Genomic DNA, 24594 nt, shown 5'->3' with positions numbered 1-24594 from the left:
TTCTAAGGATTCCTGATCTTTGCAAATTATAAATAAAATTTAAAACAGTTTCATTTTGAATGTGTCTACAAGTAAATAATAATATATTGGTAATATCCTTGCTTGTTCATTTCTTTCCCTGACCCAAAGTTATTTTACTAGTTGATAAATCTTTAGAGTTTAAAAGATGGAATCCTTACAAAATTGGCACAAACTTTACTCTTCCTGAAAATACAAATTGAGCGCCAGTTTTGATGGGCAATAGCAAGTATGTAGAAAATAAATGTAGTACTATCTGCAGCTCTTCAATAGCATCAATTATCAAGGAACAGGTCCCAGTTATTGTCTGTTACAATCCCTTCTAAGGGCAAATGGACTATAAATGGGCTGAAGAAAAAAAATGGAATTTCATCGCATGGCAGATTTAATTAAAAGTATCAAAGGGAAAATGGCCTTCAAAAGAAATGTAACAATGTCTGTGATCTTACACTTCATTGAAAATCACTAATGGTCTCAGCTAAAAGGGGTTGTGAAACTGAGGACCAGGGTCAAGCATAAAACGCTTACTGCAATAATAGATGCTACGCAGAAGGTTTATATTATTGGGTTATTCATCAATCTGGGATGCCCTACAATATCTTAACTCCGAATCGCAGTATCCATCTTACTTTTAAGTCGATCCATCAAAACCAAATCTAGTTTCCAGTGAATTAAAAGTCTTTGCCATTAGTTTTACAATTTCGAACTATAGCAGTTTGTGACTTCAAAGTGTGGGTTCTTCCTTTGTGTACACGCCTTCTGTAGTTATATGGAAGTTTAATGTGAAGTCCCCGGCTGGCATCCACCACACAAGTAAGTTTGTTTAATGTGCCTGCTTAAGATTTCCATCAATTTTATACAATAAAGGACTCAATTGCAAGTCAATTATAAGTGGTCAGTGTTCCCACACTTGATTTTCAGGTAGTGGAATACTGTTCCCAATCTTATCGGCCAGAAATTCTAGCTGGTAAAATTGCTCTGGGAATGGGCTGCAAAAACAGAATTACCAAGTCCCTGCCTCCCGTCCGATAGCATACCAAGGAAATGAAAGTATGTAATGCTCCCTCCTGCCAGGTCACATCCTCTCCTTCCATCCGCCATCCTTGTGAGCCTCTCTCTCTCCCCATAGCCCTCATCCCTGCCCGACCATCTTCACACATTTACCACATGCTTGTAGCAGGCAGTAAATGTGCGTGTTTATGCCCAAGTAATTGGGAAGTCTGTTCAGAATGGTGCCTGATAAAACTAGGTATGCGCAGTTATCCCTCATTCAGTGGGCATTCATTCATAAAAGACAGCTTTAGGTGCAGAAATACGACCGGAATCACAAAACCTGGCCACTAAATCTGCCCCACTCTTAATGGGACTTTATTGTTAGTCAGCGCCAACTATTCTGTCATCTGATTGGCACAATTTGAGGTCCATTAACACATTTAAAACGGTGCAAATAACATTTTCACATGTTATTCTAAACTTGATGAGCATGAGAGAGCGCAAACTGACCAAAATGTAGAAATGCATCACACTTACACGTAGTAAGCACAAATCATGAAGAGAAATGCCATGAGTGCTGATAGTATCCGAAGTTATATTCTGAAATATGTAGTTGATATAGAAGTTTAAATAGAAGTGGAACTAATACAGAAATGTGTGAAATTATAAGGTTTATTAAGCGTGATTGTTCCTGAAATCCACGTTGTGTAGCTGCTAAAATACAAGATGGCATACGGAAACGTTGAAATGTGGTAGGCCTCAGGGCCTGAGCAAGGCGGGAGGGGGAAGGCGATTAAAATGCATAATGTGGATTGCACTAATGTTTAGTATTAATGAGTAGGCTTTTTGAGTTATAGATGTGTTTACCGAAATCAGTAGAATTGAGTACTAACATGCTAATAATTAAAGAAGAAGTTGAATGCTATAAAATGTAGTAAAGCTGGAAAGCTTTAAATGTTGATTTATACGTATTAGTCTGGGCCGGGGAATGTTGCAACGCAGTTGGAAAACCATGAGAATTGGGAGTAGGCTGCAGATGTCTGTCTGGAAGAGAAAAGGGGGTATTCATTACTAATATAATGAATAGGATTTTGTTCAAGAAATGGACCAGACATGGAGGAGGGTTCCGGAATGTTTAAGGGGTATCAGCGGGCCGGAGACGAGTCTGAGAAGCAAGGTCGACTCTAACCGCAGGGCCTCATCATGGAAACAGCCAGAAGCTACACCACGTGAGGGGCGTCTCACGAGGGGCGTCCTAAATGTTGTTGTATTTTTGTATTAGGGACAGCACCCCTGGGGGGAGTTAGAGCAGACTCCTGAGGACCCTTTAGAGAGCGGATGGGTAGGCAGAGAGGGGTCATGACTGGAGAACTATAGGTTTTCACCAAGAGTTTGAGGGTGAGTGGCTTCCTTTGGGAGTCAATCACTGCTGACACCTTTGATAGGTTGAGACTTGGTTAAGTAGGGATACCATCTAGAAGCAGGGTAGGGAAAGCCTAACCTGTAATTTCCTTCCGCCTGTAAATGTCCGATAGATTCCAATACGTGTCTATGCTAACGGCACTATTGTTTTTAGAACTGGTATTGGTAGTTTCCGTTGTTCGTCTGAGGGCCTTCAGAGAACACGTGTATGTAGTTGGGCCCGTGTATTTGGTGAATCTCATCTTGAGATGCTTGTATCTGCAACTTATAATAAATCTTTGAAAGCTAGAAGTTGTTTGTGATCCTTGGGAGCAGAGTCCTTTACTGGGGGAGCTAACTTGGTAACAGATGCACTTTCTTTCCTCAATGACAGGCAATAAAGATTCAGTCGACCAGACCGGGGTTTTAGATCGATAGTGATAAGGTATTGATCAAAATCTCAACCCTTCCAGTTGGTAGCTATAGAGGATGGTTGCCTTCTTGAGGAAGGTGATCTAGGCCAGGTTAGATTACCCCAAGCCCCCTAGAGACCGATGAACGGAAGAACCGCCCGTGGAAGAAGGACCGGATGACGTGAAGCAGAGAAGCAGCAGTATCGGTCGAGAGTGAGTATAAAGGGTCATGCGTGTTAAGATTGCGGGGTTTTGTATTGTATCTATGTTGTAATGTTTGGCGGAGTTGAATGACTGTAGAGAGACTGTGGAACAGGTTGTGAGCGCGCGCAACCGGTGGAAATCTTAGGCTCAAGGAGAGCTTAAGTGGTTCGGGTGTATCGGACACTCAGAAGTAATTGTTAACCAGGGTGAAGGGGGTCATGAGGTACCAGTGACCACCCGAAGGACCAGATAGGGGGAGTGAGTGCGCGAGTAACAGACGCTGGTCGGAAGTTACTGTGTGCGTAAAGAACCTATCAGAGTGACGACAGACATCTCGTCAGTTGTGTTAATAATTACAGATAGACTGTGGACGTACAGTCGAGGGAAGTGACCGCTTGGTCGGAAGTAGTCATTTTTCGGTGTATGAATGAGACGCATGCATGACCGCGAGGAGAGCTGAGAAAGGAGGGGTGCTGCTGCGAAGCGGAGACTAGTGACGTCAGAAGGTGCCGCGCTGGGATTGGTCGGCCGGTGAAAGACCGCGCTGCGATAGGCCAGCTAGCAAAGCCGCGCTAGGATTGGTGAATTGTCATCAGGAAGTAAACAGAGTATTCAAGCTGGAAATCTTGCGCATAATTATGAAGTGTTTTAAATGGTTAAAAGCGCTGTTCAAAAGAGAACGTAGGGGATCGTATGAAGGGGAAGAAGCCCCGCCGGAGGGTACGCCAGCTCATTACATGGGGGTAAATGTTGGGCTGCACACGATTCTGTGGATCTCAGAGTGGAGTAAGATGACAGATGGAAATGAGGAACTCACGTTCCCGAAGTACGGGACGTATAGATTAGAGGTGCTACATAGATTGAAAGCAGTTATGACCGCTACGAGACCCTTGCCTAGACCAACACAGTTTGAAGCCCTTAATGCATGGATTAGGGCAGCGCATGAAAAGAACATGAACAGACGGCAAGAAAGAGTGAAACGCTCGGTAAGAGCAGTACAGGATGCCAAGTGGGATGAGGATGCTAAGAGATGGAGGGCGCACAACATGGAAGTAAACAAATTATATCCAGTGTTAGAAATGCCCGGGAATAAAAGCCCCCTAGAAGAGGATGACGAGAGCGAGACAGAGGATAGCCTGATAAACAGATTATTGACAGACAGGCCGCCTCCGTATAACAGAGCAGAAGGAGATGCCGAGAAAGGGGGGGGCAATGCAGGAGAGCATGGGCCGCTTCCCAGTTCCGAATGGGATCCTGCTGCAAAGAAAGAACTGTCCCAACCTAGTCAGGTGCAACAGGTGGTCGGGAGGTTTGTGGTGCAAAGAGCGCCAGAAATGCAGTGTGCCACATCCTACGCGTTACCTGATGCACTACAAGTACCTGTTACCATAGGTCCTATAGTATCGATATATGATCCAGATAGAGCTAGAGGAGAGGAACGGGTACGGGGGGACAGAGAAAGAGCAGAGATGGCAAGGAGGAATGATACGATCAACTCCCCAAGTCAGTTGCCGATACCGAGAGATTGGAGCACCCCAGTGCACGGGACGGGAGGTCTGGGGGACATTAGATATCCAGAGGACATGAGGGGACCAGGACGGAAATCCTTTCAAGAGTTAAACGAGTACATGAAGAAATGGGATGAGGCAGTTGAGGCTCATAAGAACATCATAGCGGCGGAAGGCGAAAGGGAAAGTCGGGACAGCAGAACCCTGACTCACTGCGGGGCTGGGGAGAGCAGTCCGGAGTGGGACGGGAGGGAGAGAGACAGTAGGAGAGGCACCCATTGGGCCCGGAGTGGAGGTAGATCAGACCTGGGAAACGGGGGGGTGTCTCGCCCAATATGTAGTGATGAAGATAGAAGGGCTCAGGAGTACAGAGACAGCTTTAAGTGTATTCACTGCGTACCAAACCATAGAGAGCAGAATGGGAGTTGCGAAAGGCCGCACCATAGTCCCTGTGATGACGGACAGGAGCACAGCCCAGGGAATATGGGAAATCAGGAAGGATCGTATCAGATACTGAGTGATACAAGGCCAAGAGAGGATGGGGACCGAAGGGAGAATAACGGGGAGTCCTACTGTGAGAAAAAGGGAGAGAACGGACAGAGTAAGATAGGGGGTAACAAGCCTGTGTTCCATCATCTTCCGAGATCGGATGGCCGAGCATGGGATCTGGAGAGATGGGAACGAGAGAGAGCACTCCCCAACTCCTCCGAACCTAAACGAAGGGCCCGGAGTTGGGATGGGAGAGACACCTGTGAACCTCCTTCGAAGGAGATATTACGAGCGGAATTAAAAGCCAAAAGACTCGATGTCTCCAGCCTAAAGTCAGATCTGGATGACATGGTAGACGGTACCCTGTCCTTAGAAAGAATAGACATGTATGAGCAGGGGGAAATTCTGTTCATGGCAAAGGACGTAACTCGAAAGGCGAGAGCAACCCATGAGAAATTAGTGGAACTAGCAGGCAAATACATGGTAGACCTGTCAAGAACCAAAGCCTTGCAGGGCAACCACAGGTTACATTACACAGACCGAGACCTAGATGAGAGGCGAACCATCGGATTGAAAACACACATAAGGGAACTGATCACTGGAATAAGGACATGGAGGGCCCTAGATAAGTGGGAAGAGAGGTGGTCCAAGAGAGGGACCGTCAGGAGAAGCACACTTATGGTGACATCAGGAGGACAACAGGGAGTAGAGACATACCCTTTGAGGGAAGTCGCAAATGGGACCTACGTCCACGTCCCTTGGAGCAGGGGGGATTTAGCTGCTTTTACCACCTCTTTCCCCAAATTGCGGGAGAACCCAGTGGAGTGGTATAAGCAAGTTGAGAGATTTGTGAAGATCTCAAAGGTCCTATGGATAGATTTAAACACGCTGTTTGACATAGTAGTGCCAGGAGATTTGTGGACCGCATGCAAGGTTAGTGCTGAGTGGCCCACAGTAGAGCCCGAGAGAGATGCTAGGACTAATGGGCCGTCCGAGAGTGTGATGGCAAAGTTCGAGAGAGCAATGACTTGGCTGAAAGAGAAAGTGCCAATGCAAGACATAGATTGGGTAAAAATTGACCGAACCAGACAGGAACCCAAAGAGACAGTTCACGAATACTATGAGAGATTGCTGAAGGCATTCAAACAGTATAGCGGTCTGGATGTAATGGATCCAAAGGACATAGGGCAGTTTGTGTCCAAGTTCGTCTTGGGTCTAAGACCGGATATTAGTCTAATGATACAGCAACACTTAATCTGTTGGCAAAATAAACCCCTAGACGAAATACTGAGGTATGCCAGGTACTGCTGTGATGAGATAGACTCTAAGGCTAAGAAACTAAAAGAGAAACTGATGGTGGTACAGATGCAGGCAGCAGGGAAGGGGGGACAGCAGCAACAGCAACCGGGAACAGGTACTGGAGGAAAGAAACAGTACAGTCAGAACAAAGGCAACGAGGAGAACTCCACCTTTAGGCCAAGGATAGATATCACTACCTTAAAGAAAACAACTAGGTGCCACCAGTGTAACGAGGTGGGACATTGGAAACGCGAGTGTCCCTATAATGTTGAGATAGGAGACCAAGAGGTAGAAGAGGAAGAGACCCAGAGGGCGCCTGCAAGAGGGGTAACGCAGTACCAGGGAAAGGTGCTCAAAGGGGGGGGGCCACCTCCCCGAGCTCAGTTCCCGCAGCCCCCCCGAGTAGGGACTATGGGTAAGACCTATAGACAGATGCCACTGTTTGTCGGAGGAGAGGAATGCTATTATGTGGACCCACTAACTGGACAGAGGGTAGAAAGGGATGATTGCACCCTCGGGGCAGCTCTGGAGGTGGATCAGAGGGGACCCTATGTTGAGGCCGAAGTGGCAGGATTCCCCACGACATTTCTAGTGGACACAGGAGCCACCAGATCCACGATCAGGTCAGCCGCCGTGCCAGGCCTGCCTATGTCTGGAGAGACCATACAAGTGGTGGGGGTCGCTAACAGAAGAATGACCAGTCCTCTGACGGAACCCGTGCAAGTGAAAATAGGGAAGTACAGTGATGAGCACCAGTTTGTGGTTTGCGATTCTAGTCCTGTATGTCTGCTAGGAAGAGACCTTTTGTGCAAGTTAAATTGCACCATATATTGCACACCACAGGGTGTGGAAGTATTGACTAATGATGATGATGCTGACTTTAAAGTTGCCAATTCCAGAATATGTGTGGAACTGTATCCCACTTTGACAGTCGACGAGCTACCCTGGGATCTGAGAGAGACCGTTGCTCCGGAAGTCTGGGATTTCACTGGGGAAGAGATTGGGTTGGTGAAAGGAGTAGACCCAGTGAAAATTGTAGTGAAACCTCATGCTGAGTTCCCAAGAACACCTCAGTATAAATTGACACCAGAAACGATTGCAGGTATACAACCCGTGATTGAGTCCATGATTAAGCAGGGAATACTGAAGGAAATCGTGGGTAGTCCATGTAACTCCCCGATTATGGGTCTGCAGAAACCTAATGGGAAATTTCGGATAGTGCAGGACCTCAGAAAGATTAATAACATAGTCGTTTCGTGTTGTCCAGTGGTACCGAATCCATCAGTGATACTGTTTCAGATACCGTTCCAAGCGGAATGGTTCACTGTAATTGATCTTTGCCAGGCTTTCTTTTCGATCCCTTTGGACGAAGAAAGCCATTTTCTTTTCGCATTTAAGCTGGAAGGTCGTGTCCTAACATGGTGTCGTATTCCTCAGGGGTATACAGAGAGCCCATCGATCTTCAACCAGCTCCTGAAGAGAAATCTTGAAAGTCTAGTACTGCCCCAGAGGTCAGTTCTGGTCCAGTACATAGACGACCTCCTTGTGGCGTCAGAGACAGAGGAAGCTTGCAGGGAAGACTCTATTGCTTTGTTAAACCATCTAGCCGAAAATGGGCATAAGGTGTCCCCGGGAAAATTGCAGTACTGCCTGACAGAGGTACAGTACTTGGGACACAGAATTGAGAAAGGGAAACGAAAGGTGTCACCAGACAGGATAGAGGCCATCATGAAGATGAGTGCGCCTAAAACGCAGAGAGAAGTCAGGATGTTTCTAGGAATGGTTGGATATTGCCGACAGTGGATCGCAAACTTTTCACTGAAAGCAAAGCCCTTACAAAAGCTGACGCACAAGGAGGTGAGTGATCCGGTACCATGGGACAAGGACTGTTTGATGGCGTTCCTGCAGCTGAGAGAGGACTTGTGTCGTGCTCCGGCTCTGGGAATGCCAGATTACGATAAACTATTCTTGCTCTACTGCTGTGAGAGAGAGGGATGCGCGCTGTCTGTGTTAGTCCAAATCCATGGGAATGCCCGTAGACCAGTCGCATACTTCTCGGCTACTTTAGACCCAGTAGCCGCAGCGTTGCCCGGATGTCTCAAATCCGTTGCTGCAACAGGTGTCAGCATTGAGAGGTGTGAAAATATTGTTATGGGGCATCCGTTAGAGGTGCATGTGCCCCATTCTGTTGAACTGTTGATGACCAGGACTAAAACTCAGCATCTGACGAATAGCAGGCTCACGCGCTATGAGCAAGTCATTCTTGCTGCAGAGAACGTGACCCTTAGGAGATGCTCTGTTTTAAATCCTGCTACCTTAATGCCACTTCCAAATGATATTGAGGATGATGAAGAATGTACAGACCATGACTGCCTCGATGTGACTGAACTATGCACCAAGCCAAGACCCGACATCGTAGATGAGCCACTGACTGACCCAGATGAAATTTTCTTTGTCGATGGCTCATGTGTAAGAGACGAAGTTGGGCAGTTAAGAGCAGCCTACGCTGTTTGTACAATTACTGGAGTAGTAGAAGCTGGATGCCTGGAAGGAGTACACTCCGCTCAGGTAGCCGAGATTATTGCCCTAACGCGTGCCTGCCTGGCAAGCAATCAAATCCGAGTCACCATATACACTGACAGTCAATATGGTTACGGGGTAGTTCATGATTACGGGCAGTTGTGGTCTCAAAGAGGGTTCATGACCTCTTCAGGCTCTCCCATTCGAAATGGAGAGTTTGTGCGCCTGTTGTTAGAAGCATTGCAATGTCCAGCAGGTATCGCAGTTGTGAAATGCACCGCACATACCAGAAACATGGACTTCGTGTCACAAGGCAATAGATATGCCGACGAAGTCGCACGGTATTGTGCTGAAACAGGGTACTCTTTCACCGAGGTGGAAGTAGGTGGAATAAATGTAAGGACTGAATTAGCTATGATATTGGAAACTGTTGATACTTGGGACGAACTGAAGGAGATACAAGAAAATGCTCCTGACTGTGAAAAAGAAACATGGCAAAAGGCAGGATGTGTAGTGGGGGAGGCCCATTTCTGGGTTTCAGCAGATGGCAGAGCAGTGTTGCCCAATGAGATGGTGAGCCCAATGGCCCGACAAATACATGGTCCTGTCCACTTAGGAAGAGATGCTATGCTGAGAGTGTTTAGACAGACCTGGTTCAACCCCAAGTTCAGAGTAGCAGCCGAAGCAGTGTGCCAGCGTTGTGTGACGTGCCAGCAGTTGAATGTAGGGAAGAAGACACCAGTTGCACTGAGCCACATAGGGAGGTCAGGAGGTCCATTCAATCGAATGCAGATAGATTTCATCGAAATGCCAAGGTGCAGCCGCCTCCGTTATATCCTGGTGGTTGTTTGCGTTTTCTCTAGATGGGTTGAGGCATATCCTACACGCAGGTGCGACACCCTCACAGTAGCTAAGATATTGCTCAGGGAGCTTATCCCGCGCTTCGGGGTGCCGGCCTCTTTGGAATCAGATAGGGGAACGCATTTCAACAGCTCGCTTGTGAAAATGATTTGCGCAGCCTTAAACATCGACCAAAAGCTACATTGCAGTTATAGACCAGAAGCTTCAGGAATCGTGGAGCAAATAAATGGCACCATCAAGGCCAGAATTGCAAAGGTGTGTTCATCAACATCCTTGAGTTGGCCTGATGCGCTGCCATTGGTCCTTATGAGTCTCCGTAGTACCCCGGATAGGAGAACTGGTTTGTCTCCTCATGAGGTGCTGATGGGAAGAGCAATGAGGTTACCTTCTGTCCCAACTACTGCCTTGATTAGCATCACAGATGATATGATCCTGGACTATTGTAAGGGGCTATCTGACGCCATTCATTCTGTGTCCCTTCAGGTGCAGGCTGCCGAGGTACCATCGTGCCAGGACCCTTGTCATGACTTGCTTCCTGGAGATTGGGTCCTGGTGAAGAAACACGTGAGAAGCAGCTGTTTGGATGTTCGTTGGCGTGGGCCCTTCCAGATCATCCTGACCACAAACACAGCCGTGAAGGTGGGAGGCCTGCCCAATTGGATCCACGCGTCACATACGCGGAGGGTTCCAGCACCTCTGATAGAAACAGCTCCTCTCTCGGATAGACGTCCAGCAGCGGACCGAGAAGCCATAGAGGGGGCTAGCCAAGCTGTAGAGGTGCCAGCGGAAGCAGGGAACGAGTCTGACCAAGCTGAGGACGGTCAGTACAACAGCGAAACAGACAACGCTACTGAAGGAGAAAGTAGCTGGGAGTACGAGTCAGACACTGACAGGTCTGACAGAGAGCGTGAACCAACGAGGAGAAGACGGAGTAGAAGGGTACGCGGAGAAGCTGATTGGCCGCAGAGAAGGAGCTCTAGTCTAAGGTCAACTCTGGAGAGAACCCTTCCTCCGATATCAGAAGACTCAGACCCAGAAGACGGTGCTCAGGGCGCTGAAGCACCAGAGTTGAGGAGGTCAAGAAGAGTGCGTGTGCCTAACAGAAGATACTCCACCCCTGAGTGGACATATCTGGCGACAGATGGCTTCGAAACCAGTGACGGGGAGGATCAGAGCGGTGGTGGTGTCCAGTTCTGAGCCCATCGTGACAGTGGAGATAAGATTGTTAGTGCCCGGTGTCGAACAAGAAGGGTCACTGACGTTCATGCTCCCCCGTCCTCCCCGCCTCAGCAAGATAAAGGACATGTTTCTCACAGAATTGCAATTCCCTGATTTTGGTTCAAAGATATCAGCCGCAGAAGAGCACAATCTTCGTCTGGAAATATTGAATTTTGCTGTCGAAGCTGCAGGCGAGCGCCTGATAGTGGATGCTTAAAAGACTTTGTAAATAAGCGAGAAGAAAAGAAGATTACCTAGCGCCTAGGAAGCAGAGAATTTTAGGGACTTTCCCTGAGTTGATGGAGAAGGGCTAGGGTTGTCTATATTGAACTATAAAGAACTTTGCGGAGAAGGTTGTCAGCTTCCAGTTGCGTGGTTCTAAGGACAAAAGGAGTAAAAAAGACTGTAAAGGAACGAAAAGAAAGGAACTTTGTGCCAAGACAAGAGAGAACCACACTATCTGACAAAATGGAGGCCGGCACCCAGAACCGCAGGGCGAAATGTATAATAGGTACACTAATAGTAGGAGTGATAATATTAATAGCTTTAGTAGTAACAGTCTCCTATGTAAAGGGACGCGAGGAAGAGGAAAAGGTAACTGATGTGAAGTCTGTAGAGGCGCTTACACCCACCGTTGCAGGTGGGAAAGGGGAAAACACACAAGAGAAAGCGTTATTAGCTGCAGAAGCCCGCAGGTTACATGTAGATGAGTCCCAAGGTGACTTTAGGTCAAATGCTTATGCAAAATTATTGTATGAATATGTGGATGCCATGGAGGTCAAGGATTGCTACGTCTGCATGCAGTTGCCGGCATCAGTGGATGAAGGCATCCGTTATCATCACCTCCCGCTGACATATGGCATTACATGTAGCTTATTGCTTAGTATATTTTATGGGAGAGATAGTTTTGAATACTATTTCTCCAATTATGATTCAGTGCTACCAGAAGTCCCAAATTATAAGCAAATGAACAAATGGGACTACTGGAAGAGTGAAGACAGATTGGCCAAGTTCTTCATTCCTTGGATTACATTAGACACTTCACATGCCCGTAGAAATAACCTGACATGCAAGGTGTCAGAGGTCGAGAAAAAGTTCATAGGGCAGGTGGATGATCGGAATAGGAGACAAAAGATTTTGAAAAAATCAGGACAAGGGAAAACAGATTGGACCGATGAAGAAAAGGTACACAAAAGAAAGGGTAGTAGTGGTCCAATAGCTTTAGATAGAACGCAGAGAGGAAAGTTATGTCTTCACAGAGCCAAAACGTATTATGAAAATGTATACGTGGGAGAAGTTAGCTGTGAACATGCTTTCAATTTGGAGTACTACACCAAGGACTTCCTGAAGGGAATGCAAGGGATTCCAAATGTATATTTCGTATGCGGGAGAAATGCCTACGTGAAGCTACCCGATAATTGGTATGGCTCATGTTACTTGGCAATTATCTTCCCTAAAATATACCATGCCCAAGACTTAGAGATCATAGAGGGCAAGACATCATCGAGAGGAAGGAGAGATGTAGGTGTAGAAATGGTTGGGGATGTCTTTGGAGCTGTGTTCCCTCTTTTGGGATTAATTCTTAATGATGTCAAAATTAGACGACTAGCAACAGTCGTAGACAGGTTGTCTGCCAGTACTGCTCAGTCCTTAATGCTGGTAGAAGGAGAGATGCAATCGATAAGGGCTATGGTTCTTCAGAACCGTCTTGCCTTAGATGTCCTGTTAGCAAAAGAGGGCGGAGTCTGTAAGGCTTTGAAGGTCCAAGAATGTTGCACTTACATTCCAGACAATTCAAAGCCCCTTGAAAAGGTTATTAGGAACATAACTAATATTCACAAGGAGATCGAAGACTTGAGCAGAGAAAATGTCTGGGAAAAGGTGGGCCAGGGGATAAGTGACGCGGGAGGTTGGCTCACCACCTTAGGCAAAAGCTTTGTATGGAAAATCCTGAAACCTATCATCATAATATTGATCTGTGGGATTGTGGTGTGGGGATTGGTGAGGGTATTCAAATGGTACAGATCAAGAAAATCAGAGAGAGCTCGAAGTAAACAGCTGCAGAGATTGGCTGCCATACAAGATAGTCAGTACCGAAGTCTGAGGGCTTTGGAAACACAGAAACGAGTTATGCTAGCTATCACTGCAGTTTAAATGTTAATGATGACCCCGAGAGGTCATCAAAGGGGGGAACTGAGAGAGCGCAAACTGACCAAAATGTAGAAATGCATCACACTTACACGTAGTAAGCACAAATCATGAAGAGAAATGCCATGAGTGCTGATAGTATCCAAAGTTATATTCTGAAATATGTAGTTGATATAGAAGTTTAAATAGAAGTGGAACTAATACAGAAATGTGTGAAATTATAAGGTTTATTAAGCGTGATTGTTCCTGAAATCCACGTTGTGTAGCTGCTAAAATACAAGATGGCATACGGAAACGTTGAAATGTGGTAGGCCTCAGGGCCTGAGCAAGGCGGGAGGGGGAAGGCGATTAAAATGCATAATGTGGATTGCACTAATGTTTAGTATTAATGAGTAGGCTTTTTGAGTTATAGATGTGTTTACCGAAATCAGTAGAATTGAGTACTAACATGCTAATAATTAAAGAAGAAGTTGAATGCTATAAAATGTAGTAAAGCTGGAAAGCTTTAAATGTTGATTTATACGTATTAGTCTGGGCCGGGGAATGTTGCAACGCAGTTGGAAAACCATGAGAATTGGGAGTAGGCTGCAGATGTCTGTCTGGAAGAGAAAAGGGGGTATTCATTACTAATATAATGAATAGGATTTTGTTCAAGAAATGGACCAGACATGGAGGAGGGTTCCGGAATGTTTAAGGGGTATCAGCGGGCCGGAGACGAGTCTGAGAAGCAAGGTCGACTCTAACCGCAGGGCCTCATCATGGAAACAGCCAGAAGCTACACCACGTGAGGGGCGTCTCACGAGGGGCGTCCTAAATGTTGTTGTATTTTTGTATTAGGGACAGCACCCCTGGGGGGAGTTAGAGCAGACTCCTGAGGACCCTTTAGAGAGCGGATGGGTAGGCAGAGAGGGGTCATGACTGGAGAACTATAGGTTTTCACCAAGAGTTTGAGGGTGAGTGGCTTCCTTTGGGAGTCAATCACTGCTGACACCTTTGATAGGTTGAGACTTGGTTAAGTAGGGATACCATCTAGAAGCAGGGTAGGGAAAGCCTAACCTGTAATTTCCTTCCGCCTGTAAATGTCCGATAGATTCCAATACGTGTCTATGCTAACGGCACTATTGTTTTTAGAACTGGTATTGGTAGTTTCCGTTGTTCGTCTGAGGGCCTTCAGAGAACACGTGTATGTAGTTGGGCCCGTGTATTTGGTGAATCTCATCTTGAGATGCTTGTATCTGCAACTTATAATAAATCTTTGAAAGCTAGAAGTTGTTTGTGATCCTTGGGAGCAGAGTCCTTTACTGGGGGAGCTAACTTGGTAACAGATGCACTTTCTTTCCTCAATGACAGGCAATAAAGATTCAGTCGACCAGACCGGGGTTTTAGATCGATAGTGATAAGGTATTGATCAAAATCTCAACCCTTCCAAGCACCAAGGTGTAAATAGTGTACAAAAGCACACCAGGTAATATGCTCTTTGTGCCAGGATGTGTTTGCAGTTAGCTTTATGAAAGTGGGCGAAAAGACCCCTTCAAGTAGAGTATGCAACAATGAACACTTTGTGATCTAACCCAAGATTGTAGTGTGGCAAACGTTGATGTAAGAGGAGATATTCATAATAATAATGATGCTGGAAATTCCTACGGGAGTGGAAAAGAATAAATATCATGGGCCTTATTTACAATGAGGCTGCGCAAACAGAACATCACTTTTTGCCACACTTCGGTGACGCTGTGTCCTGCTCCATATTTGCTGCAATAAGCCACTTTGCGTGGCATAGCGCTGCCTTGCAAATAAGGTTTCCTAAAAGGCAGTTTTCTTCATTAAAGGAACATGCAATGGGTGTTGCTGTGGGCATTCCCAGCAACACCCATGTCTTTTTGACGTGCCCCAATTTTAGGAGAAATTGTAACTCTGATGCGGCAACAAAAAGGCGCATCAAGCTGAAATACCTTTATTTCCGCTCGTTTTTCATTTGTCTACATATGCTGCATTCTGCAGCACAAATAAAACAAGCACAAAGCCTCTTGAGATTGTTTTTGTGCAGAAAGGTTGGCCTTCTGCACAAACGCTGCAACGCAGGCACCCTTGCACCATAGCGCAAAGGTGGTTGCGTTGGCTCATGGAGGCCCATTGTGCGCCAGCGCAAGGGAAAAGGACAGGATTGCGCTGTGTCAGACAGATACAGCACATTCCTACACTATTCTTTTGCCAAAGGGCAGAGCAGCAGGAACCGTACGGCGTTGCCCTACGGCAACATCTTGTAAATAAGGCCCTATAAAAACAGTGAAATTGCCACATATATCTTGACCAAAGATTAAAGACCAAATCTCTTTTGGACAGGGTTTACCACTACCAGGTACACATAGCAATATCAACTAGCACCAATGAAATGAATGCTAAGGTCTCAAAGAGAGTGATTCTGATTCCTCATAACACAAGGTTTGCATCGCAGTCCAGGTGAGCAATTCCACCCTTTCCAGTACTAAATGATAGCTCAGGAAAAAAAATTCAAATTCTAAAATTAACAGCTTGATCACAAATATTGCGTATAAATTTAACTGTATTATCAGGGTGAGGAGTGGTAAGACAGCTATCTCCACCCTCATTTCTTTAGAGTGTAGAGGAAGGAGTTCCTCCTCAGGGGAAGCAAAAAATGCAAAAAATGCAAATGTGCAAATGCTTATTTTAGTGTGATTTACCCATTCGTAAGAGGAGTGTCTTGAAATGGAGGCAAACTTCTGGATATCTAGTCCTGTCGCAGATTTTTTATGCGCAGTCCTGAGATTCTTAAAAGCAAAAATCTACTAAAAATGTAGGAGTCAACATTTAACCTTTGGCACACCGGGGGCCTCATTTATGAGAAATGACGCATCGCTGCGTGAAAGCAGTGATGCGTCACTTCTCAGTGCGCACTCCTTGCGACATACCTGATGCGTCATATTTAATGTATGACGCATCCTGTCACAAGGAGTTACAGATACGTCAGTATTTCTGACGTATCTGTAAGCACAAAAGTGACGCATTGCTGGAGTGTGTCACAAAAGTGATGCAACTCCAGCAATGCGTCCTTTTACATTGGGCAAGCCCCATGTGAAAGGGCCTGCGTCAGTCTTACGCCTGCTGTGAGGCAGGCGCAATATTTTGACGCAACGGTTTCCTAGAAGTGACTCCGTGAAATCTCTTTGATTTCAATGCGTCACTTCTACAGGGCTTTTTGCGGGGGAACGCCCCCCGTGCATACATTATACCGGACGCAGGTATAATGTTGCGCAGGGGTTTACAAAGTGACGCATCTGCTTAGATGCGTCACTTTGTAAATAGTGCGCAACAGGAGACATGTTTTACACTGCAGATGAGTCACAAAAAGTGACGCATTGGAAGCGCAAAACTGACGCAAGGCCTCATAAATGAGGCCCCAGGGCTTTGTGAATCATCTCATATTCTTGGATATACTAATATATCATCAGTTTCACATACTTGTAACATGTATTGAAGTAATGGGTACAGTACTTACCGATTTTCCCAGATGAATTTGTTAAGACATCTGACTACATACACCAAACACCACTATCCACTAAAACAGAACATACAATCAATAGCACACACAAAATTAGCGAATTATCCACATCTAACAGCTGCCAGGCTGTTAACGTTTCTGAAATCTGACTGCTCTACGAGCCATACTAACGATTGCCATACGAATCTTTATAACATAACATTAATTCTGGAAAATAATTGACATATGCAGTATTTCTATGTACATAATATATTTTACATTCCTCATAAGGGAGTGATAGCATGCACCACGCTAGCTATCAGAAAAACTGAATGAGATTTATACATTTTGGATCACATGAGAATTTTTCTTCCAGTGTTTAAATGCTAAACATACCGACAAAGGAATTCTAAAAACTGGGAGTGGGCGTAGCGCATGCAAATTTCTGTAACGTAATTAAAAAGTGAAATTACAGCAAAATTAAGCAGGATTATGTAGAATTATGCAAGGAGCGTAACCCAGCATTTACTGTTATTTTTTCCTAGCACAAAATGTATCCGTATGTCCAAAATGGAGCCAAGGAGGCATTGTGTGCAACAACAAAGAACAAAAACAGCAGCAGCCTGCAATCACTCGTGCTCGCTAAATTCATTGCTCCTGTGCTCCTGCTGTAGGATTTTTGTGCGAAATTACTCCTAATTATGCGAATGGGCATAATCGCAAAATATTCAGAAATTGTGCATTAAAGGAGTAATGCCAAATTAACCAAATTTGTCGGACTGCTCTGTGTGAGTAAAATTTGGCCCAGCACTAGTAAATCCACTCTTCATGAGTAGTGTGATTGCCGTCAAACTACTAACAAGCCCTGTCTACTTGGAAGAGATCTTGTGCCATATTATCAAGAATGGTGCAAACATTATCGCCGCTCTAGCGGCAGGAAGGGGCTTGATAATATGCCCTAGAGAATTTCAATAGAAGTCCAGGTTCTGGTGTCAAGGACATCAAACCTGGGCTTCTATTGGAAATCTCTAGGACATATTATCAAGCCCTTTATCGCCGCTTTAGCAGCAGTTTCCTGATGCTAAAACGGCGATAATGTTTGCGCCGTTCTTGATAATATGGCCCCCAGTTTGATTAATGGGTGCCTGTTTTGATGAACCTATTTCAGTTGTACATGATTACTGGGTCTCATTGCTCTGGATTTGGCTTGTCTTTGTACCGAGGCTGCTTCTAAAGTGATAAAACTGTGTTCCAGTGATGTTGGTTGGGTCAGCGGATGAGGACATGCTGTGGGTGAAGTATCTTATAGCACAAATACACCAAGGGAAGCAATTGCTTGGTAACAGGGACTTCTTGATTTTGGAAAATAAATATACTTTGCAGGTTAAGTCAAATATGGATACTACCAATACCAGTACTACTACACCCGCTATCACTGCTAATAATACTACTGCTGTTGCCAGTACTACTCTCACTGCTGCTACTACTATTACTACTACTACTATTGCCACTAGTTTTACGACTGCTGCCATCACTACTACTGCAGTTAATACTAACAATAACAATAATAATAGCAACCATAAATATAAGATGGCGCCCAGGGCAAGGCGAGTATCTTTCCACTTTCAAAATTTGCGCCCCTTTTAAAATTGTATGCCCCTAAAAAAGCCCCTAAGAATTTTGCCCCTAGGTCAAATGCCTCTGTACTCCCACCATGCTACACCACTGACAATAATACAAAAATACAAAAAAAAAACCATCAACAATATAAACAACACTCTTGTAGTGTGGCCTAAGCCTGGTTTGCACACATTGCTATGTTAGCATGGCTTATTAGAAAATAAACACAATTTTACCTTTTGCTGCTTTTGCACACAACACTGCATATAGCTGTTTTTTTAAGTTAGGTTGCGCAAATGTCTTCACATGAGAAAGGCTTGTTTTCAACATCCCTAGACTTACATCGTGACCCTAGACTGCACAGTGAGTGCCCGAGCCGGCAAGGTTATCATAACATGGGAGTTGTTGTTCGAACTGATCGGCTCACTTAGTTAGACACAACACAGGGCAGCTGCGAGTCAACTGAAATTCTGGCGCCTTCATCACTGCACTGCAGCCATGATTTTACACACTTGGAAGATTTCCGTTTCCAGTGATGCAGAGAGCTTTTGCTGATCCTGATGTGATTCACTACTGCTGATCTTAGAGGTATGGGGGTCCCCCACACAAGCCTAAGAAACCTTCTTTAGTTTATAAAACATAGTTCCTAGTTAGGGAGGGTGTTATAACTAGGCGCTATATGATCTGTTTTCACCATCATTGTAATATGATTTCTCCCTTTATGTTTTATGGAATTGTAACAATGCTGACCATATTATTTCTAATCTTATGTCTGCTTATGTTGGCAAAGATACTGCACCTGAGAGCACGTCGTTAAAATAAATATTTTAACCTTTCCTGTCTCTTTTTTACTCCTATTGTGGACTGGTATGCGACTGTTCTTACTTCATACCTTTCCTGGGTGTATCCTAAGTCGCATGTTCTAGTTTGTCTAATCATTGGTTCCCTTACTATAGGACAAAGAGCTAATGTGACACTGATGCTAGATGGTTGGGGTTTTCTAGGTACTGAGGTGAGTTTTTTGGGACACCACAATTTATTGATGTCCTGGGTCTCTGTGCAAAGTTCTGTGTAGGAGCAGAATCCTTGCAACACTATTATTATCATTATTATTATTGTTAGCATTACTGTTAGTAAATATATAAGTACTAATACAATTAGTATTAACATTAGTAACATTAAAGGCAATAAGAATTATAGTTTACATTATGAGAATGCTGACAGTATTCTGCTTTTATTGTCTTTATAATCATCATAAGTATCATCGTTCTAATGGCAAGAGCGCGAATAACTACTGTTGTAACTATTATTATATGTGAAGTGTGAATAACTACTGTTCTTTCACGACTATTATTATCATTTGTATCATTATATTTTCATAATTATAATCCTTTCTATGGTTGAATTTTAGGATATCTTGTCTGCATGCACCACCTTGGATCACTATACTTGATTGTCCACAGGAATCTGTCTGACAGTTCTAGTCATTAATTGAGATATGAAACATTTTGAAGGTTACACAGGTTGAAATTATGTGAGGGAGGCTTTAATGAAGTAATGATGGTTTAGCTTTACTCATTTTTAGTGATTAGTCTAGGTCCAATAGTGTATCAAGGCAATGAAGAGTTATTAGGTGCCATTAATAGTGTGACTCATGTGTGTCCTTTGTAAACTGCATGACAGACATAGGGTGTTCTACGTGTTGGCACCCTTGCTAGTTGATGCATGCCACACTATCTGGGTGAGGGTTGCACATCCTGTGTGACATACCACTTACCCTCATGTGAAGCAGACAATCATCAGGATACCCCATTTTTGGTTATTTGATGCAACAGGAATTGGTCCACAATTGGGGTTAGCTAAATAGAGAGCCACCTCATAGGCGACTAACCCCACATTAACAATGTTATTCTGCGCTCACAGCACCAGTGATACCCCTGATCATACAGCTTCTTGCTGAAGATGGGTGGGTAGCACTGTATATGAAAGTGTTTAATATTGTGTGTGGCTGAGCACGATCCTACCTGCTTCACAGTTTCACCCAACAAGTTGTGGCTCGATACTTTCACTTTGTATAAAATAAACTGTATGCTTGGGGTTCTGTTATCATGGACACTATCCACTAGCAGTGTGAGAAAAAGAGAAAGGAAGAGCTGTCCGTGGTGAAGACCAGGTTATGGTATTTTTTCAGTGCTTTCTGTAAGAAGCCTGAAAAGAGAGACTTGTTTGTTCTCATTTTCACATTCCTGCAGTAAACCTCAGCTTCTGCTGTGGTTGGTTAGGGTCTTGTTGTAAAACCAAGGTTGGAGATACAGAGTCCAACACTGTGTGCAAGACTGTAAAACAATAGACAATGTGGGTGACCTATGTGAAAGGGTAGTTGTGATGGGTATTGTCTATTAGAGGACGCTGTTGCCCCTTGTCCCATTTATCAAGGTGATGGGCTGACTAAGGCAATTGGTAAGTGGATGGAATTTTTTTAAGCACTTTAAATGCTTAGAAACAGGTAAACTGCCAGTGTTATATGCTATAAAATACTGAATCATCCTAGTAATGGCCTAGGGAGGAGAGGGAACAGGAGTTAGAAATCAGTGAGAAGTGAAAGAGGACAGGCAGTGTGCCCACCACAGCATATACAAGTGCTAATCCTTCTCATTTCCAAATGAATGTGTACATAAGGACTTCTCCTGTTCCTCCTCCAGGAAATTTAGAAGAGAAGGTGAGCGGGGGGTCTACCATGTGTGCACCCACGGTATGACTCTGCCCATTGGCGTCTCAGAGTTCAGTGTTATCAGGCCCCATGCAATAGTCTCTCAAAAGAACCACAACCCCATTCTACACGCTCTGCCAACCCAGTGGACTGGTCCAAAATCAAAAAGATTCAGAGTGGTTGATTGGGTGGTTGATCTGGTAAGGCTAACAGTCTTCTCCCAATCAGTGCTTTGGTCATGGACTGCAGAGCATGTATAGAAATCAAGGGGGGCATACTCTGCCATTTAATGGAAACAATAACACATTTACAGTGGCTTGGTCTTCAACTTGGACTGTTGATTTAACAAATAATGGTAATACATGACTTTGACAAACATACGTTGCCCACACACAGCATGCAGGCACATTTTAAGGTCTGCCATCTCTTCCGTACAGAAGCTCACTCACCTGCTACTAGGGCATCTTCTCACATCTGTGTGGTAGAAGCTCTTCTGCTGGGCCTCCCTTCAACAGCCTATGCCTGGGCTCATCCAATGGTAGCTGAAGGATTAGAAATTTAGAGTTTGTGAGGAGTCTATGATGTTGTAATCCAAAAAGGCAATCAGTTGTGGAGAATGCCTGAAAGACAATGAGAATTCTACACACCCAGTGTGCCTAGAAAGAAATCAGATTATAATTAGCAGAAGGCACATGACATGATCTTGGTTAGGTGGAATTTAGTGACTAAGGCCCAAAGTACATTATTTGCTTTACCTTCTTTTCCATAGGTAAATAGAATTGAGAGATCAGCGAGGTAAATATACAGTGCTAATAAACTTATACGTTGTATACCTTGATTTGTTCAGGAACCATATATTGGCAGTAATAGACTCAGGTTGCCAACAAACATATTGTTGGAAAGTGAAATTTTAGTAGTGGTAAATATTTATCTACCACTGGCAATACGGGCACTAACACAGTCTAGGGCTCAGAATAGGTCTCAGAAAAAGAGATTGATGCTCAACCCTTAGTAGGTTAGCTGCGAGCAGGCAAGCTCAACTTTGAAGACAGGTATGTAAAGCATTTAAAAACACAAATTCTGTAAATAATTAAGACAAAACGCTCCATAAAAATCCAACACCAAATTGTAACAATAAGAAATATTTTTACCTTTAAAATGACACCAAAATGAAAAAAAAACATTGTAGGGAACCGGCGATATCAGTTTGTTGTGATTTAGCAGTATATAGCACATAGAAACAAACCTATAGAGCCATTTGGGACATCTATTTGTGCTAGACCGAGACAAAGTCAAAGTTTCAGACCAACCACAATGAAGCCCTGGGTGGCTACCCCTTGTGGTAGGCCTTGGTCAAAGTTTTTACCTTCTGACTTAGAAACCTTTCTGCCGCTTTTTCTCCCGGTCTCCCTCAAAGCTCTCTACCAGCCGAGATTCAGTGAAGGTTCGCCGGCTTATCTTGTGACAAGCTCTTGGTCAAACCTCTGGAGTATTCCAGTGGGACAAGTCAGAGATCCGGGCCGGTTTGCGGTTGAAGATGGGCAGCCTGACTCTCGAGGTTGGTCCTGGTCAACTCCGCTACCTTCAAACTTTTATGGGGCTTTTTCCTCGATGCTCTTCACCAGGGCGGCATCAGTGAGGGTTCTTCAGCTTGGGTTTTGACCAGCTCCCGGTGGTCAAACTCTGGAAGTAGGACCTCTGGAGCTTTTCAGCAGGAGGAAATCGGAAGGCAAGCCAGCTCACGGTGGAGCAGCGCCGACTTGGCTGCCGCTGGAGCTTTTTTCCAAAGTTGCTCCAAACTTCTGGAACGTCTTCCTGAAATTACATTGATGGTTCAAAAGTGAATGAAGCTTACTACAAGTGTCTTTAAGGTCCTAGATGGTCCTCAAATGTTTGGCACATCATTTCCCACAATCCACTGGGACAAAACCCGTACAAATTGCCTGGAAACACTCCAGGCTGGGGATTTTTGGTGGTGATGGTCCAGGTGGGCTCTGTTAACCTAGAGCTTGCAGGGAGTCCATCCTTTGAAGCAGGTTTGATCCACAGGGCTGTAGTTCCAGATTGTGCAGTAGGTACAGTCAGTCAGAGTGCAGGGACTGGTTGGTGCAAATCAAATTCCCAGCATGGACTCTTCTTCTTTTGTAGTTTCCGGCAGCAGATCTGAGAGGCTCTGCCCCTCTCAGACACTTATTCAGTGTTATCTGGGGTGAAACAGAAGGGCACCCCTGCCCAATGAGATGAAGGGCAACATCCCAGAGCACGACCATTTCCTCCAAAGTGTGGCACAATGATCTTCCAGAGAGCACTAGTTCTCCAAACTTCAATATGGCTGAAGTCTCAGCAGACCCCAGGATGGCTCATCTCCATAGTCTCCCTTCGCCTGGCATCTGCACATTCCTTCCTTAAGCCTGCCATCTGGCTGGGTGGATAGGAAATGGGTGTAACTGGACCTTGCCTCTTTTTCCTGTCCTGTCCTTCCTTTGAAGTTCATTATTTACGACCCCTCCCCCTTGATATGGCATTCCTATGCAGCAGAACCCTCTCCTACCAGAATAGCTCCTCACCCCAGGTGCCACTTATCACCTCATCAAAGCAGCCTGGCTAATCCACTTAACTCGGACCAACCAGGGCAGACCACTAGAAGGCTGAATATTTGCTTACAGACTAGAAAGTGTTATAACGTATTTTCTGTAAACTGTAGGATAAATTCAACACCAGCACGCTGTTGGATTTATCAATACAAGTCTCCTAATTCCTTTAATGATATTTTCTGCAATGCCTTTTGTTAATAAGTAATTATTAACTGAATGCCATGTTAAAATATCTGCCTGGGGAAAATTAACTGTGAAATTTCTCCAACAATAGGGCTTAAAAAGCATCTTTGATAAGGATCCTGCCTATATCTACAGGACCTCCCTCCCCTGGAACACCTAGGGGAGACTTTATGGAATCTGAATATGTAAAAATATTGCAGATCCTCACATCACAGTGCTCCTCGTACAAAAGTAAATTTTGGGAAGCACTTTACTAAAATGAGGGAAGTAAAATGTGTAATGTCACTAAACCCAAGGCATTTAAAACCTACTTTATAAGAGTCCTCCTAATACGTACATGACCCCCACCACTGGGACTCCTATGGGAGACCCTGGGGGTACCTAATATGCCAAAATATTGTAGTATAGTAATTTTTAAGTGCCCTAAACACTGGAGTCGAGTTTGGGCACCATTTACATGTTAAAAGCAGTCCTGCAACACAGGGCTGCTCTTAAACTGACCTTCTGGCTTTTCAACTGCCATGCACTATTATATACCGGAGGGTTATTTACAATCATAAACCTTGAAATGTGGCAAAATGCTACACCTCCCCTAGGGAGGCACAACAAGGAGAAAGGCGTTCACGTTGCAGGGAATTCATTGGCTGATAGAGCCACAGCGGCAGCTGATCACTCGGCTTCCGTGGCTACAAAAAAGCGTACGAAAAAAACAAATAGATGGCAAAACGCTGCTTGCAGTAAAAGCCTCAATGGAAGGCAATTATGCGGCGTTACCTCTAAACTATCCACTCGGCAATACATACATAATTGATGCGAACTCCGTTCCGTTTGCTCAAATCCCTGGAGTGGGGGATTGAGTAATTCCAAACACGAACCGGAGAGTCTTTTTGATTGAAGAAGCACACATGGGATTGGG

General features: G+C 44.7%; 1 protein-coding gene across 2 annotated transcripts in view; it reads right to left on the bottom strand.

Annotated features, from left to right (window-relative positions):
* Window positions 1-24594, bottom strand: part of TMEM121 (transmembrane protein 121) — a 1001838-nt gene that overhangs the window by 370930 nt on the left and 606314 nt on the right. For both annotated transcript variants that reach the window (XM_086936579.1, XM_086936580.1), the window contains one exon: window positions 21351-21443. The gene's annotated coding sequence lies outside the window, so the exon portion shown is untranslated. The remainder of the gene's footprint in view (window positions 1-21350; window positions 21444-24594) is intronic.

Source organism: Lissotriton vulgaris, chromosome 9 (genome assembly GCF_964263255.1).
Source record: "Lissotriton vulgaris chromosome 9, aLisVul1.2, whole genome shotgun sequence".
NCBI lineage: Eukaryota > Metazoa > Chordata > Amphibia > Caudata > Salamandridae > Lissotriton > Lissotriton vulgaris.
This window is presented reverse-complemented; position numbering and strand designations above follow the sequence as displayed.